Source organism: Cervus elaphus, chromosome 22 (assembly GCF_910594005.1).
Source record: "Cervus elaphus chromosome 22, mCerEla1.1, whole genome shotgun sequence".
NCBI classification, from domain to species: domain Eukaryota; kingdom Metazoa; phylum Chordata; class Mammalia; order Artiodactyla; family Cervidae; genus Cervus; species Cervus elaphus.
In genome coordinates, this window is record NC_057836.1 from 6,328,511 (window position 1) to 6,344,239 (window position 15,729).

Consider the following 15,729-nt stretch of genomic DNA (forward strand, 5'->3'; position numbering starts at 1 on the left):
GGGAGGATTGACTTTTTGGTTCTATCCAGGCCTTCAAGTGATTGGATTGGTACTCACCAGCATTACGGAGGGCAATGTACTTTACTAATTAAAATGTTAATATTAACTGAAAACACCCTTGCAGAAACACCCAGAACAATGTTTGATGAAATATCCATGCATTTCATGACATGCAAACTCAACAACCATCACATGCATAGACCACAATTTATCATCCTCCTGTCAGCAGGTATTGGGTTGCTGCTTCTTTTTTTTTTTTTGACCCGTAGGAGTACTGTGGTTATGAACCTTTTTTGTAAAGATCTCTTGGTGCAATCCATTTCTCTAAGGTTTATATAGGAGTAGACTTGTTGCCTCTGGAGTAAGTGTGCTCAGCGTGCAGAAAAGCCTCCTCCAAGCAGCGTGCCAGGTTCCTCTCCAACCTGGCAAAGGAGTTCCCATTGCCCACATCCTAGCCCAATTGGGCTAACTGTCACACTTCATAATCATACCCACACAAAGGATGTCAAATGTTATCTCATTCTGGCTGGAACTTACCTACATACTAGGGGGACGAGCCTGTTTCCATGCGGGTATTAGCAGTTCGGGCTTCCCTGGTGGCTCAGATGGTAGAGTCTGCCTGCAGTGAAGGAGACCTGGGTTCAGGAAGATCCCCTGGAGAAGGAAATGGCAAACCGCTCCAGTATTCTTGCCTGGGAAATCCCATGGATGAAGGATCCTAGCAGGCTACAGCCCATGGGGTTGCAAAGAGTCAGGCATGACCAGGTGACTTCACTTTCTATTAACAGTTCATGGGTTCTGTTGGTGACATGACTAGATCTTTTCCCATTTTTCTCTTGAATTGTCTGTAGTTTTCTTATTGATTTGTATGGTTCTTTATACATTCTACAACCCAACCCAGGGATCAAACCCAGATCTTCTGCATTGCAGACAGATTCTTTACCAACTGAGCTATCAGGGAAGCCCTATACATTCTACAAATACCAATCAGTTTATTGGTTCTATGAGATACAGGAATCGTCTCCTAGTTTGGGCATGTCTTTTTACTTTCATTATGTTGTCTTTTGTTAAACATTTAAGTTTCCAATGTAGTTGACAGTATTACTCTTTTTTTTTTTTTTTAACATGACTGGTATTTTTAAGGACTTTGAAAAAGGAACCCTTTCCTGCTTGGAAGTTATATTCTGTATTTTCTTTTAACAGTTTTAAGTTTTTGCTTTTCATATTTAACCCTTAGTCTTTCTGGAGTTGATTTGTAACTGATTTGGGGTTTTGGTGTGAGGTAAAAATCTAGTTTTCTTTTCTTCTGAGTAGATGTTCGACTGAGTCAGCATCACTACTGAATTGCCCTTCTGCACCCTGGGACTCTGCCTCTGTCACCTAGGAAATCAAGAAATTTGTGTCACTCTGTGACGTTTTCTAAATTAAAACTTTTTTTCTGTTTGGTAAAATATGTGTAACATAAAATTCACCATTTTGACTATTTTAATGTATAATTTTGTGGCATTAAGTACCTCCACGTTGTTGTGCAGCAATCACCGTCATCCATCCATCCATCTATCTCCAGAACTTTTTCATCTTTCCAAACTGAATCTCTGTCCCCACTGAATGATAACTCTCCTCTCCTTTCTCCCCCCAACCTGGGGGTCTATTTCTAGTCCATACCTGGTTAATACAGCACAAGAATAGGCAACCCTCCCTTCCTCTGTTCTGCTTTTAAATAGAATTATTTTAGTTTTATCTTCCTGATGAGTAAATCACAAGAAAGAGGACTTTGATGGAAAGGATCTCTGTATCCCTTGAAAGCACTTAACTTTGTGGTGAGCATATGGTGGGAGCTTAATAAATGTTAATAATTGAGCATTGGAGCTCAGCTTGAGAGAGTGTGTAAGTCCGTCTCACTCAGGTTCGGACCTGTGAGAGAGTCAGAGTGTGACCAAAACAGCACCTTTGGAACAGGCCCGGTGGATGTGGTGTGACCTAACTCATACACAGCGCTTGCCAGTGGACTTGCTAATCCTCCCTGACCTCCGTGCCAGGCTTTGGCACAGCCTGCACAGAGGTCAGGGTCTGCAGAGCAGGGATGCTTGCTCTGGAGGCTGCCTTGCGTCGGTGTGGGATGGAGAGAAGAGAGGTGGGAGGTGCTGACCTTCTTTCCTGCAGTTGAGCAGACTGACGCGGAGTGAAATGAGCTTGTGATGCCACGGCTGGCAGGTGGTGAGCTGGGGTTGGTTCTTGGCTGCGAGTGGAGGCTTGGCATTCACACCTGAGCTGCATGTGCCCAAGGGCAAGGCTGCCATTTCTCTCATGGATTTTTCTCCTCTTCTTTTGATATGTGCTGTGCCCCTAGGTGCTAAGCGCTGTCCTTGGTGCCAAGGAAACACGGGCTGCGAGGCAGGTTGGGGAAGGATGTGGGGACAGGCACGGCCCTCAGATTGGATGGAGTACAACAGCCTGCTTCTGCAGCAGCTCGAAGAGGGGAGCACCCACCCTGCTGGGTATTTGGGGAAGGGGGCTGTGCCTGGCACTGGTGTGGGGCCGGTCAGACCTGCTGGAGCCCAGGCATGTGGCCCGAGAGCTTGCCCTCGAGCCCTGTAGAACTGACAGATGTGTAAAGTTGAAGGTATATTTGGAAAGTTTCTAGTTTAAGAAAAGGTTAAAAAAAGAAATGGGAAAAGCCTATGCAGACTTTTCTTAATGTGGCATTAAAGGATGAAGCCTCAGTGGAGGGCAGTCGGGGGCGGTGATACTCTGTGCGGACCCCCAGTTGTGCACTTCAGAGCACTGGGGAAGTTTTGACCAGGATGTTGTAAGACACTCTTCAGGGACGGGGGTAAGCAGAAGGAATGAAGTTGCTCAGGACGGATTGATCGCCTCATCGATGGGAAACGTGCAGGTCCTATCCATTTTCAAATTGTCGTTACGGAGAACAAGCACAACCGTTTTAGACTGCTGTCTTTTTTAAAGCTTATTTTAAAAACATCAGTGCTGGTTTTCTCTTTGTCTTTCAGTGATCTTGTTGCAGGGCATTTTGGACAGGAGTCTGTCACATAGACTGTTCTTTGGGCTGACATACAAGCACACGACATGTTTGCTTCTGTGTGAAGGCAGACGTCCGGCCGCTCTACCATAGGTGCTTGCTTTGGCCTTGCCCCCGGCCACAAAAGTCATCTTAAATCTGGTTCAGAATGCACAAAACCCCCACATACTGTTCATAGTTTGAAAATCCAGGTCTGCTTTTTTTCCTAGAACTGCGTCCAGTTTCAAATGTAGGACCATGCTGTTATAAAGAAGCTTTAAATGCAAAGCTATTTAAAAGCACGAATGAGCTCTCACAGGCTTGGTTGTTCCAAGCACGGTCTCCAGGTCAGAACGACCGAAGGCAGAATCCTGCAGTGCTGCTCCCAGCACCCCCTCGTTGAGTGCTGCAACTTCAGGTCTCCTGGTGCTCAGTTCTGAAGGCGGTTCAGCCCTTCTCTAGAAACATAAACTGCTGTTTTTTAAAATGGACTATTATACAGTAGTGTGTAATACCTCCTCCTTCTATTGCTTTCAGCTTAGTGGTAACCTGCAGCCCCTCAGAGACTGCTGCGTGAATGAAGAGAGGTGCTGTGAGGGGGCACTGGCAGGAGAAAACTTGGGGGAGCTGGGGGCAGCTTAAGGAGACCAGTTCGATGCCTAAGCAGCACAGCTCTGGGTGGAGTGGGGAGAGCAAGCAGGGCAGCCTTGACGTTAGGAGGTCTCTCCTGGCTGTCAGCAGTTCACCTTCACAGGCAAGGCTCCATGTCCAGCAGCGTGCTGCCACCCATCACCTGGTGTGGAGGGGTCCTCACTTTGGGTCTGACTGGTGTTTTTCACATTGTTAGACCCGGCTTATGAGTTTGCAGGAAGAATATTTCCAGGTGAAGTGCTGTCCTCTTCGCGTTGTATCAGGGTGTGGTGATATCAGCGTGGCATGTCATTGCAGAGGTCCACCTCGCAGGCTTAGTATTCTTATTCCTTGGTCCTATACATGTTTTATGTGGCTCTGGGCTTCCCTGGTCGCTCAGATGGTAAAGAATCCGCCTGCAATGCAGGAGACCCAGGTTCGATCCCTGGGTTGGGAAGACCCCCTGGCAACCCACTTCAGTATTCTTGCCCGGAGAATTTCAAGGACAGAGGAGCCTTGCAGGCTACAGTCCATGGGGTCTCAGAGAGTCTGACACGACTGAGTGACTAACCCTTCACTTTCTGTGGCTCTGCCTCCCCACTGGGTCACTAGTTCTTTCAGGCTAGGACCCCTGCTCTGCTTGCTTTGTGCCCTGTCCCTGCATGGGGACGCGTGCTGTGGACCGCCGGGTCATGTGAAGACATATTTGAGTTGCATGCTTCTGTGAGCATTTAACACTTTTCATAATCACAGATGAACTAAAAGGTTGACCATGTGCTGATAACTGTTGAAACTAGGGGTCGTTGTTCTAATCTCTTTTTTTTATATGTTTAACATTTCCCATAAAAAATAAAGAGAAAAACATTTCCAGTCTACAGGTATAATGAATCCCAGGTTGTCTTGATAGTGTAGGTGTTGTGATGTTGGTTGTTACCAGAGCTGTTCAGGTTTGTTACTCATCTTAAACATGCTTGGTTCTTCCTCAGGGGAGCCCAGCCTGGCAGTCTGTGATGACCTAGAGAGGGGGGATGGGGGAGGGGAGGGAGGCTCCTGAGAGAGGTGATGTATGTGTAATTATGGCCGATTTGTGTTGTTGTATGGCAGAAACCAACATTTCCTCCGATGGGAGGAAAATTGCTCTACGATGATGTGTTGGTTTCTGCCATACAACAACACAAGTGCAGAGTAACCACTGCCAGGCTGAGCAGCTCGTTTTCTCCCTGTGGCTCCTGCCAGGTTGCCTGCAGCGTGTCCTTGAACTATGCTGGATTGGACACTCTCAGATACTCAGCCCCGTCAGCCTCTTGGCAAAGTCCCCTCACTTTATCTTCCTTCATGAGACCTTCTGAACTAGCTGTCCGTATCCATACCTTGTTCCTTGTGGTCATTGTGAATTTGTTTCCATTTGGATTGTTGTGGCATTGATTCACTAATTTTCCAGTTCACTGATTTACTGAGTACCTGCTCTCTGAATTTCCTGGGGGTCAACCGTGTGCTGCTGCTGCCTGAGTATGCGCCTCCTTTGTTTCACCCCTACCCTTGGAGAAGCCCCCTTGACCCTCCCCTGACTTAGTTGTGATCAACATCCTCTGGAGCTTCCAGATCAGGAAGTGGTCTCCATGGCTACCATTGCTAAGCACATAGGTATACCTTGTCCCCTCAATCTTCCCAAGCCCTGAGGTGGTTACTGAGGCTGTCGTCATGGTCCAGGTAGAGGAGCAGGAAGCTTACAGGCTTGCCAAGCTCTGCGTCTGCTCACTCTGCCCCTCTCTGTTGCCTGACCCCACTCAGTGCTGCTTTTCCCACGCAGAAGGCTGGGAAGGGCCCTCTAGGGACCAGCCTGTTACCTGGTCTGTGTCTTCACACATGCCAGAGTGTGACTGGGCACATGGTGTTAAAAGACTCTTCAGTATAATAGTGTCGATTGTAAATGGTGGAAGTAGAAGAAAAACATAAAATTTGTAAAACAAGACACATTTTTAAGCTTGTAGTTGGTATTATATTTAAAATTGTATTTCAGACTGAGAATGGAAGCTTTTAGAGGTTAGAGACCATGTCTTTTAAATTGAATTTACGTAACACTCAATAATGCCTACAAGTTTTAGATCCATTTATTAAACACTTAATGTCTTCTTATTGCATGCCAAATTGAAGTATAGTATTGAAAATCTTGAATAGGTATTCAGATGTTTCTTGGCCCATGTAGTTCTTGATATTTTCCATCTTTCCCATAATCTGATCCTTAACACAGGTCCAAAATGGGGAAGGAGAAAGGGAAAGGTAATGATAGCATTCTGGTGTGCTTAGGATCACAACTTCATTTATTTACATATTTATACCCCTCCTAGTTTCACAGAGGATTTGAATTGGTTGTTTGGGACTATCAAAAAAAATAAATAAGGTCAGGATTGGCTGAGCCAGTTGACTGTAGATGGCGGGCATCTCTGGGTTCACTATCTGGCGGCTGTAATATGGTGGCTTGATGGCTGCAACACCCTTTGTTTACTGATATGACAGGCTATATTTTAGTTCACATACCCGTAATGAAGGGGGCTGGTCAGTGAAGTTGGGAACTGTCATCCAGTGCCCTGTGCTCTCCCCTGGGGAAGAGGAAGCCATAGCCAGAAGTGCAGAGTGAGCAGCCCTTGCTTACCTGACTCAGCTCAGGGGCCCCCTCTCCTGGGGAGTCTTCCAGCACCTCCTCCCAGCCTCCCCCTACTTCACTCCTTAGGTGTGGAGGTCTAACAGTACGGGTCACTTGTCACACTGTGTGGTTCTCTGGGAGCTTGTCTGTCTACCATGCTGCCCTCTAAGCAGCTTAAGGAAAAGTGTGATGAATTATTTAGCTTGTGACTTCCAGAGTCTAGCAGAGAGAGTGTCCATATAAGTAAGCAAGTGGTAAAATCACGCCAATAAGCCTCCAATAAAACATTAACACAGTGTGTCTCTAACTCTATTCCTGAAAATACCCCTAAACTCACCACAAACTCTGTTTGCCTCTCTTGAATTCAGACCATCTTCTTTGGGTAGTTGCCCAAAGAAGGCTCAAGGTGTTCCTGGGACTGGGGGCAGTGGAGGAAGCTGTGTGACCGCTTAACCGCCGAGATGTGTTAGAGGTCCAGGTGTTGCTTCTCACGGCATTTTATAAAATGCACGAGGAAAGATTTGCATGTTTTTCTCTATCACATTGGTGCTTTGAAGTTTTTCTTAATTGGGCTGTCTGCTTTAATTAGTCTGGCTTCATATTTTCTTTCTTTTTTCCCTTTCTTTCTTTCTTTTCCTTTTTTAAAACCTTTGGTCAAGTATCAAAGAAGCAAAGAAGCTTACATAAAAGGTTTTAACTTTTTTTTTTTTTTTACTTTGCCAAAGATAGAACAGGCCCTTAGTTCAGCTTGTCCTGCCACCTTCTTTGATAGAGAATGTTAGACATTTGGCCTGGTTTTATTCCTTTTTCTGTACACAGGGGAGAAGAGTAAAGGTAAAATGGCTCTATCTATGTTTCAGTTCATGAGCGATACGAGAGGCTGACTGGGAGGACTTGAACATAGCTGCTACCCTCTCCCCAACCAAACCAACCAAATCAAACCAAACAGAAAAAGACTGGACTGTTTACATAACCTATTTATGAGCATGGTAGAGTTCTAGAATTTAAGATTTACTTCTCATTTGAAAAAAAAGAGAAAAGTGAATACCTGTAATTATTGTATTAGATTTTACTTGTTTACTGACTGTCAAACAGCCATTGAGACCTGTCACAAGAGCTGCCGTTCCTAAGTTGCTGACTGGTGTGATCACATTTTTACTGCAGTGATGACAGAGAGAACCGAGCTAACCTGTTTAGAAAGTGGACCATTCGGGCTCCTCAGAGTCATTTGTGTGTGTTAGAGGATCAGTTATTCTAAGGACTGAGCCCTAGTAAAATGCATGGAGTGCCGCCGTAGCTTTAGCCTCTGCACCTGAGGACCTTGCCCGCAGTTCCTGGAGAATGCCGGTCGCTGTGGCGCTGCTGATGCCGATGCTGGGAGCGGGAGGAACTTGTGCTTCCAAGTTCCGCAGTGGGCTCCATCCCTCCTCTCTTTCTTCCTTCTCTCCTGTCTTCTCCCTTCCTTATTCTTCCCTCTGCCTTTTCTCTTTACAGAGATACTATTTTACATACAATTGAATGGCCTCATTTAGAGGCTGTGACAGACGGGTACCCTTGTGCAGCCACTGTCCTTGTCAGGATACAGGACATTTCCGTCACTTCAGGGAGTCTCTTGTGCCCCTGTGCAGGCAGCACCCCAGTCCCAGGCATGCACTGACCTGTCACCCTAGGTGAGTTTGCCTGGTTTACAATTTCATATGAGACACACAGTACGTACCTTTCACATCTGGTTTCTTGCTCACCATGGTATTTCTGTGGTTCATTCACTTTACATCTGTTAATGGCTCTTGCCTTTTAAATGCCAAGGAGTTTTTCACCGGGTGTCCTAATGTCCTGTATGGAGAAGTGCAGCAGAGAAATCAGGGCTCCGGAGGGGTACACGCATAGGCTGTCTGTAACCCCCCCTGCTCCCAACTTTCCCTAGCACTGGAGGAAGGCTGAGAGGAAGAGCCGGAAGACAAATGGAGATCTGTGTGTGTGTATGTGTGTGTGTGTGTGTGTGGGTGGGTGGGTGGGGGGGAGGGGGAGTGTCACCTTTTCACACTCAGAGCCTTGAGTCTTGCTAGTCTGTAAGTGTTGGGCTTCTCAGAATGCTTTTCTGGTTACCTTCAGCTTGTGGCAGCCAGTGTGATCTTGGTACTTGTCTTTCTAGAGATAGGGGGATGGGCATTCCTAGGCATTTAAGGTCTTGTGACCAGTGAGACTGCTCTAGGTCTTCTGCATGACTTCCGCCATCCGTGCTGGCGCTCGGCCAAGGCCACGTTCAGAGACACAGGAGCTGGGAAGCCCATTTGGTGTGCGGTCGCCAGGTCCCCCCCGCCTCTCACCCCAGCCTCGGCCTGGGAGTTGTCTAGCCGCTGTGGTGCTCTATCCTGGCTCAGCTGTTAGCTCTAACCCAGTTGGGAGGAATGAAGCACAGAATTGTATTTGCATTGCTCTGTTAACAACCCAATTACTGTGCCTGTAACCTTGCTAAGTATCACCTTGTGAGAGGCAGTGGTCACTTAGGACTCGGGGGAAAGCACCGTGCGGGGGTGATAGCTAAAGGGTATGGCGTTTCTTTTTGAGATGATGAAAATGTCCTAAGCCACGGATGATGGTTGCCATATCTGTGAATATACTGAAAACCACTGAGTTGTACACTTTAAATGGTTGAATGGTGTGGTATCTGAATTATGTCTCAAACCATTTTTTTTAAAGTGTGGTTTAGAGCCAGGACAGACCAGTTGATGAATGGGGGGGAAACTGACATCTCATATGATGTGACCTATTGCTAAATATCCTAGTTTTCTTCACAGCGCTAGTTCCATGGGGTGGGGTGGGGCATGTGTGTATGTATGTGTGTGTGTGTGTGTGTGTGTGTGTGTGTGTAAGAGTGTGGTCAGGAGGGGATGGGCTTCAAAGTGTCAGGTGAACCTGAGTTTGAATCCCCATCTGGCTGTTGTTAGCTAGGTGTCTGTAGTGGTTTCTTCTCCATAAAAAGGGACTAGTAGTACCTATGTTATGTAGTCTTTTAAACGAGCTCGGCAGGCGCAGCCATTTTCAGCATGTGACAGTCATATAGCAAAGTATCACGGGGAAGAGGTAGATGGTCAGACGTCCCAATGTCTGTGAACTGTGCTCAGTTAAGGACTGTTCGTTTGAATCCCCCTGCTGACGTGCGTTGGTCACAGTGGCAGAGGTCAGCTAATTTGCTGGACTCTCAGCTTCTGAATTTTTTTCTGCTTTAATCCACGTGGTTTGAGTAGGTCAGTGATAAGCTCTTAGATAACCCACTCATGTCCCCTGCTTCATGAAGCCTTCCCACCTGGGTTGCTGCTCCCTTCACACTGATCCCTCAGCCCTTGAGGCATGCTGGTTCTAGTATTTATCAGCTCGTGCCATTTTAGTTATTTATACTTCTGTCCTGCCCATATGCTATGAGCAATGCAGGGCAGGGACCTTGGCTTTCCAGTTATGGGGCCCTGAGGCCCTAAGCACTGTGCCTGGTGCTAATGTTTGTTGAATGAATGCCCAATGGTTTTAATCCTGGGGACAAGCCAGATTGGAACTGGAAATACCAGTTTAGGCACCGTGTGCTGGAGGTTAGCCGTGGGTTTTCCTGGAGCAGTGTTTCTGCCCCAGCACCAGTTCAAAGGGCTGCACCCTGCCCCAGGATCGGGAGCGGCCACAGGGCCCGGAGAGCTTCCCTCCTGCCAGGAAGCTGCTGGTGAGGGGTGCCCGGAGTTATGGGGAGGGAGAGAGTGCCCTGGCCGCACTGGAGAGCTGGTCTTATTACCTCATAGTCCTGCTGCTATTTGTGTTCTTACTTGATTCCTATAAAATTTGCACTAAGCAGCAGCTGTAGCCAGGACCCATTTCTGATCCTTCAGCGGAGCCGAGATGGAGAGGCAGTGTGTGCAGTGGGTAACAAATGGACTCTGGAGGCTGACCCCCTGGGGTTCATTCCTGCCCTGCCATGTGCCAGCTCCAGGGCACAGGGCAAGTAGTATAAGCTCTCTGTGCCTCAGTTATCTCACCTGGAAAATGAAGGAGGTGAAATGAAGGCAGAAGGAGAAAAGGGCAACAGAGGATGAGATGGTTGGATGGCATCACTGATTCAGTGGACGTGAACTTCGGCAAACTCCAGGAGGTGGTAAAGGACAGGGAAGCCTGGCATGCTGCAGTCCATGGGGTCGCAGAGAGTCGGATATGACTGGGCAACTGAACAACAACAACGTTTACACTCATAGGGTTATTTTCGTGATTAACCATACATAAAGTAAGCACTCAATAAATGTTTATTGAGCAGCCAGTGTTTGTTGGATTTACAAAAAATAAAGAGGATGAGGCTTTTAAATTTTGCTATGATTGCCCCTCTAGCCAAGAGTGGGGCTCTGGGACAAAGAAGAGAATTCTGTCATGCTACTTGACAGCAAGGCAAAGTACACAGTCGGCTTGCTTTGCTAAAACTCAGGTGTTTACTGCTTCTTAGTGGAAGAAAATATCCCCAGAGAAGGGCTTTGGTGACCAGGTTTTTATGCTGCCTAAACTTAGCTGCACATGCTCTGAAAGAACTGCCATTAGTTTTAGAAAGCCTGTCTTGGTGTGGTTAAGTATGCTGAAATCATTTCAGCCTGAAATCATTTTTCGTCTTGCTCAGCCTTGTCCAGCCTTCTTGTCCATCATTGGAGAAAATGATCTTTGCGGCATTAAACCCTCAGTTCCTGATGCTGCCTGACCCTCAGCAAACCCCGGGATGAAGTGGCCAGCCTCTCTGCAGACCAGAGGATGCTACTCTGGTGTGCATACCTTTGTAAGGGTGTAATTGACCTAACTCAGCTGGCTGCAGAGCACAGTGAAATCTGTGTTGGGTTGACTTCTGAGAAATGGGATATTTCCTGCCATATCAGTAAATGAGGATGTCACATAACTGTCAACTTTTAGACTGTGAATTTTTTTTTTTAAGTCATTGCTTCTCCTTTGTTGTTGTTGTATGGTTGTTGTTGTATGGGGAGGGTGAGGGGAAGGTGGTATAGTTTTCTGAGTAGTGTGAATTATTATTGTATGTCAAATAATTGAGGCTATTGTTGATATTGATATTGTCTTTGCTTTATTGGTGTTTTTCCATTAAGGACTTTCTAAACATGAGATTTTGGGAAGAGATTTTTAACCAATTCTGTTCTGTGTTATAAGGTCAGACTAGATGTCTGTTTTTAACTTAACATTTTTGAATGAAAATGGGTAGTAATGTATATCCACTTAGCATAATTTTCCCTTGTATATTCTTTGGTTAATTACATATTTTCTGAGAAAATATTTTAGGGACACGGGCAGTGTTAGGGACACTGGCAGGCTTAGGGACACTGAGCCCTTGAAGGATTTGTTCTTGTCTCTTTTTACGGATTACTTTGAATCTTCTCTTTCTTGCAGTGTTTATATTTTTGATGTTGTTGCATAAGTTTTTAAAACACTTTTTATCCAGGTATAAATATATATGTACACATAAAAGTGCACAAATTATAAGTGTGTATACCAATGGATTTTCACAAATCATCACACCCATAACAGCTCAAAAATCAGAGTGCTGCTCAGAGCATTCCTGGTAATCTCTTCCTTTCCCCTCTGCCCTGTCCTCACTCAGCAGAGAGTCATGCCTCCTCTTTATCTAACAAGAATTATACAGGATGTTCTTGTGGACACATACATTTTTAAATGAGACAGGACCTCTTCCTTCTCACCGCAAGTTATGTATATATTTTTTCTTCCTTCACTTTCAGTTCTTTGTAAAACTCTCAGAAGTCAGGTGTTTTGTGTTTGATGCTCACTTCTAGGGAATTACACTTGCGTATTTGAGTGCCCGAGCTCCGAGGAGGCAGTCATGCTGCTGAGATCGGGGTCCCCTGCCAGTGTCCAGCCTGAGTCTGCGTCAGGTTTCCCTGCACGTCCCCCTGTCAGACTGCTTTGCCTTAAACGTGTGGAGTCACAGAGAGAAGTGGAGCTCTACACGTAGGGGCAATGGAAGATTATGCTGTGCATATAAATCCCTGTCACGTTAACTCCTGGCTCCTTAGATACGGAGTGGATCTTTTTCCCTCGTAAGTGGAAGGATCCTGAATACAGGAAGAGATTCCAAGATGATCACATACAGTGTAAGTTAGTTCATATGCAGGTTGATTTGAGGTGGTGGGGGGGTGATATGACCTTTGTTCTCAGTCTCTCTGATTTTTCATGAATACCGAGATTTCTGTTTGTCTACTTTCTGGGGAAAAAAAAAAGGAAGCTCTGCTGTGATGGTGCTAGCAGGCTCACAGCAGCGATCTGAGAACCTGGTGCCTGTAGGGTGAATGCAGCAGCGAAGGGGAATGGCCTTATCGCGGCTGCAAGGAGTCGGCAGCCAACAGGAAATGATGAAATGTGCTGGGAGAATTCTGCTGGGAGCTGAGGTCAGACATACCAGCAGGGTCGGGAGGAGGCAGGTACGGAAGCAGATCTGCAAAGTTAGGCAGTTGAAGCTGCTGCCTGCAACAGGAAAACGTGAGTGTGCTGTTTAGAACCTGCTTTTCCTTTAAGAGAGACCTTTTGAAAGTAAAATTTTCATTGATCTTTTTTTTTTTTCCTGAGTGATTGATGTACCAGAACTCTTACCTTTTAAGCACACCTTGTTTAGAGCTTCTTAATGGAAATGCTTACGCAGTTCAATATCGGCTGAAGAGTGTGGAGTGTTCTATCCAAAACACTTTGAGAAAATGTCAAAGTAAATGTTTGATTTTCTTGATGAATACATTTTGACCGAAACTAAATGAAGGTCTATGCTTTATAATTTCTACTCTGGTTTTAGAACATATGTGCATGCTTCATTTCAAAATAGATTAAATAATAAAGAATAATTAAAGAGTAAATTAAAAACTTTGGCATGTTTTATTTTAGAAAGCTTGCATACCTCTAGCTGTATGTTTTTCTTACTGAGTAGCTGAATGAATTACTTGAGTTAGCTTTTAATAAAGAGTTGGTTTTTTTCCCCCCTACTGTCAGGCATTATGTTTATCACATGCTGCCATTTCCTTTCTTAACAGCCAAATCTAATCTGCAAACATGTAACTGGGACGTGTGAGAGAAAATGAACAAATTAGCTTTTCCAGTTGACTGTAATTGCTGTTTCATGACCGTCTTTTCCAGAATCCCAGGATCAGCTTGCCGCTTGCTCCAAGGCCCCTCCTCCATCTTTCTCCTCATCAGTTCTTATTTTTCTTCTCAGCTGGACCCTGTGCCCTTGTCCCCATCCATTGCTATCACTGGACACTTTGTTTTCATTTTTATTGGATAGTAAAATGTAAAACTTTTATGGTTTCAATAGCTGAGCAGCTTTACATACATATTTTTTCTTTTCTTGGAAGTCATTTTCTGGAATTAAAACATTGGCCCTCTCTCTCTTTTCTTTGTTTATGCAGTACTGTAATTCTAGTTAGAAGATTTTTTTTTTAAAAATTCCTGATACTTAAGTGATTCATCACTAAGTGAATGTATTTATTGGGTTACCTATTGCTGTTAACATTAGAAAGGTGGTGTCCTCTATCCTCCAAAAAGTGCCATGTTAGTACAGTCTGTGCCGCGCAGAGGAGCATGTCTTCTTGTTAGGTCATTCCTAGTGGGAGGTATGTATTTCTAATACTTTCAGGATTGTATATTTCCTATTTTCTAGAATCCTCCCCCACCCAACATATGATATTTCTCTCAGACCTTAATCAGGTTTCACCCTTGCTCTTAGAATATCTCCTCAAAACCCTCTGTCTTCATAATGTGATATCTTACCTAATTCTCAGTGAATTTCAATGCTGCATTTATGAAAATAATAAACAAGTATCCTAGCTTCAAAATGAAGCATGTCTTAGAGGCCTGAGATTCAGGCCAGTAGTAAAAATGAGCCCCCCTCCCATACATTGTTAGTCTTCTGTTTTGCTCACCCATATAATTCTGTTATTTAGGAGGTGGCATAATTAAAAAGTTGGAACATGATCTTTAGAGTTGTAATAGCTCTTGTAGTCGTTACAGTCAGGCCCCTTCCTTTTTTTAAACCAGGAGTTAAGACCAAGAGGTGAAATGCCCTGCTGACTTGTTCAAGGTCACTTGACTTGTTGGTGGCTGGGTGAGTCTGGACCCCAGGTCTCCCAATTTCTGGGCCATTGGCCTTTGCTTTATCTGCTTTCTTCATATATTATCTCAAGATAAATTGGCCAACACTGGCTTTTTTCCTCTGATGAGTCTATTTTCAAATACTCAGCTTTTATTCAGCAATTTCCCTGAGTACCATTTGGCATAGGTGCTCAATGCATTACCTCAAGCACAGTGTTGACATTTCTCCCTCTGAGAGATTTTTCTTAAAAACAGAGTTCTCTATTTTATAAATTTTTTTTCCTCTCCCCTAAACTAGGTCTTACACAATTGATACTGTTATAAGAAAACCTCATTATATCATTATCTGCTAGATGAGAAATCCAAACTTAATAAAATCATAATTAAAGAAATCGACTGAAGTACTTGATTGTTCTTTGAAAAGAGGATTCTTCAAGATGTGAAAGGAGAACCCTGAACTCTAGGGGAGCTTTATGGCCCCTGGGAAGGAATACTGACAGCTCTGTCTTGCTGCCTCTCAGCCTGGAGTAACTGGGTTTTGGAATAGATACACTTTAAAACAATACATTAAACCGTAAGTAAAGGGGGTAATGATTGAATTTATAAAAATGAAATTTACCCACAACCTTCCAGAGACATTTAAAAATGGTCTCTCCTAAATATTGAATTTGGATCCTCCGAAATTCAAGTATGGGAATTAGATGCAAGTAGAGGCATGCTGAGAACAGTGTGTGACTGTTCTCAGCCCTTGATGTGGCTCCCACTCTGCCCAGAGTCACCTTAAAATGTCTTGGAGAGGTTACAGAATAGCACTTATTTGTATTTTCTGAAGTATTTAGAGTATATATTACCAAGAATTTCTGAAACAAATACACTACAGTTTGGAAATAGGCATTTTCATAAATATTTTAACTGTACTTAAAATTGTGGTCGATAGCTTTATACCTGTCTTAATTTATAAAACCTGGTAATAAAGTAAGTTACATGAACAATGTTTTTCGGTACTAGGTCAGGGCTGTGTCTTTCCTTGTGGTGTTCTGGTAGCCACCTTTTTGTCACTGTCCTGAAGAAGCTACAGCTTTCGTTTCTGAGTCAGATGACCACATTGGGGGGTTGAAGAAAGGGTGAAGCCTGCTTCAGGGAGTGGTTTAGTTCACTTCTCCCATAATTTAGTTACTTTTCTTCCCCAATTAGCATTTTATATGTACTGTTACATTTTAGTACATATTAAATATAGAATATCTTAAATGGCTTCCTTTTCTTAATATGTAATTGGCTTTCTTAATATGTATATATATATAATTATACATGTATATAAACATAT

General features: G+C 44.4%; 1 protein-coding gene across 3 annotated transcripts in view; it reads left to right on the forward strand.

Moving 5' to 3' along the window:
- PACSIN2 (protein kinase C and casein kinase substrate in neurons 2) overlaps window positions 1–15,729 on the forward strand; it is a 110,348-nt gene that overhangs the window by 30,639 nt on the left and 63,980 nt on the right. Inside the window, exon 1 of one of the 3 annotated variants that reach the window (XM_043880836.1) lies at window positions 12,728–12,809. The exons of the other annotated variants lie outside the window; for them this stretch is intronic. The gene's annotated coding sequence lies outside the window, so the exon portion shown is untranslated. Of the gene's footprint in view, window positions 1–12,727; window positions 12,810–15,729 lie in introns of those variants that run through there. 3 annotated transcript variants of the gene reach the window in all.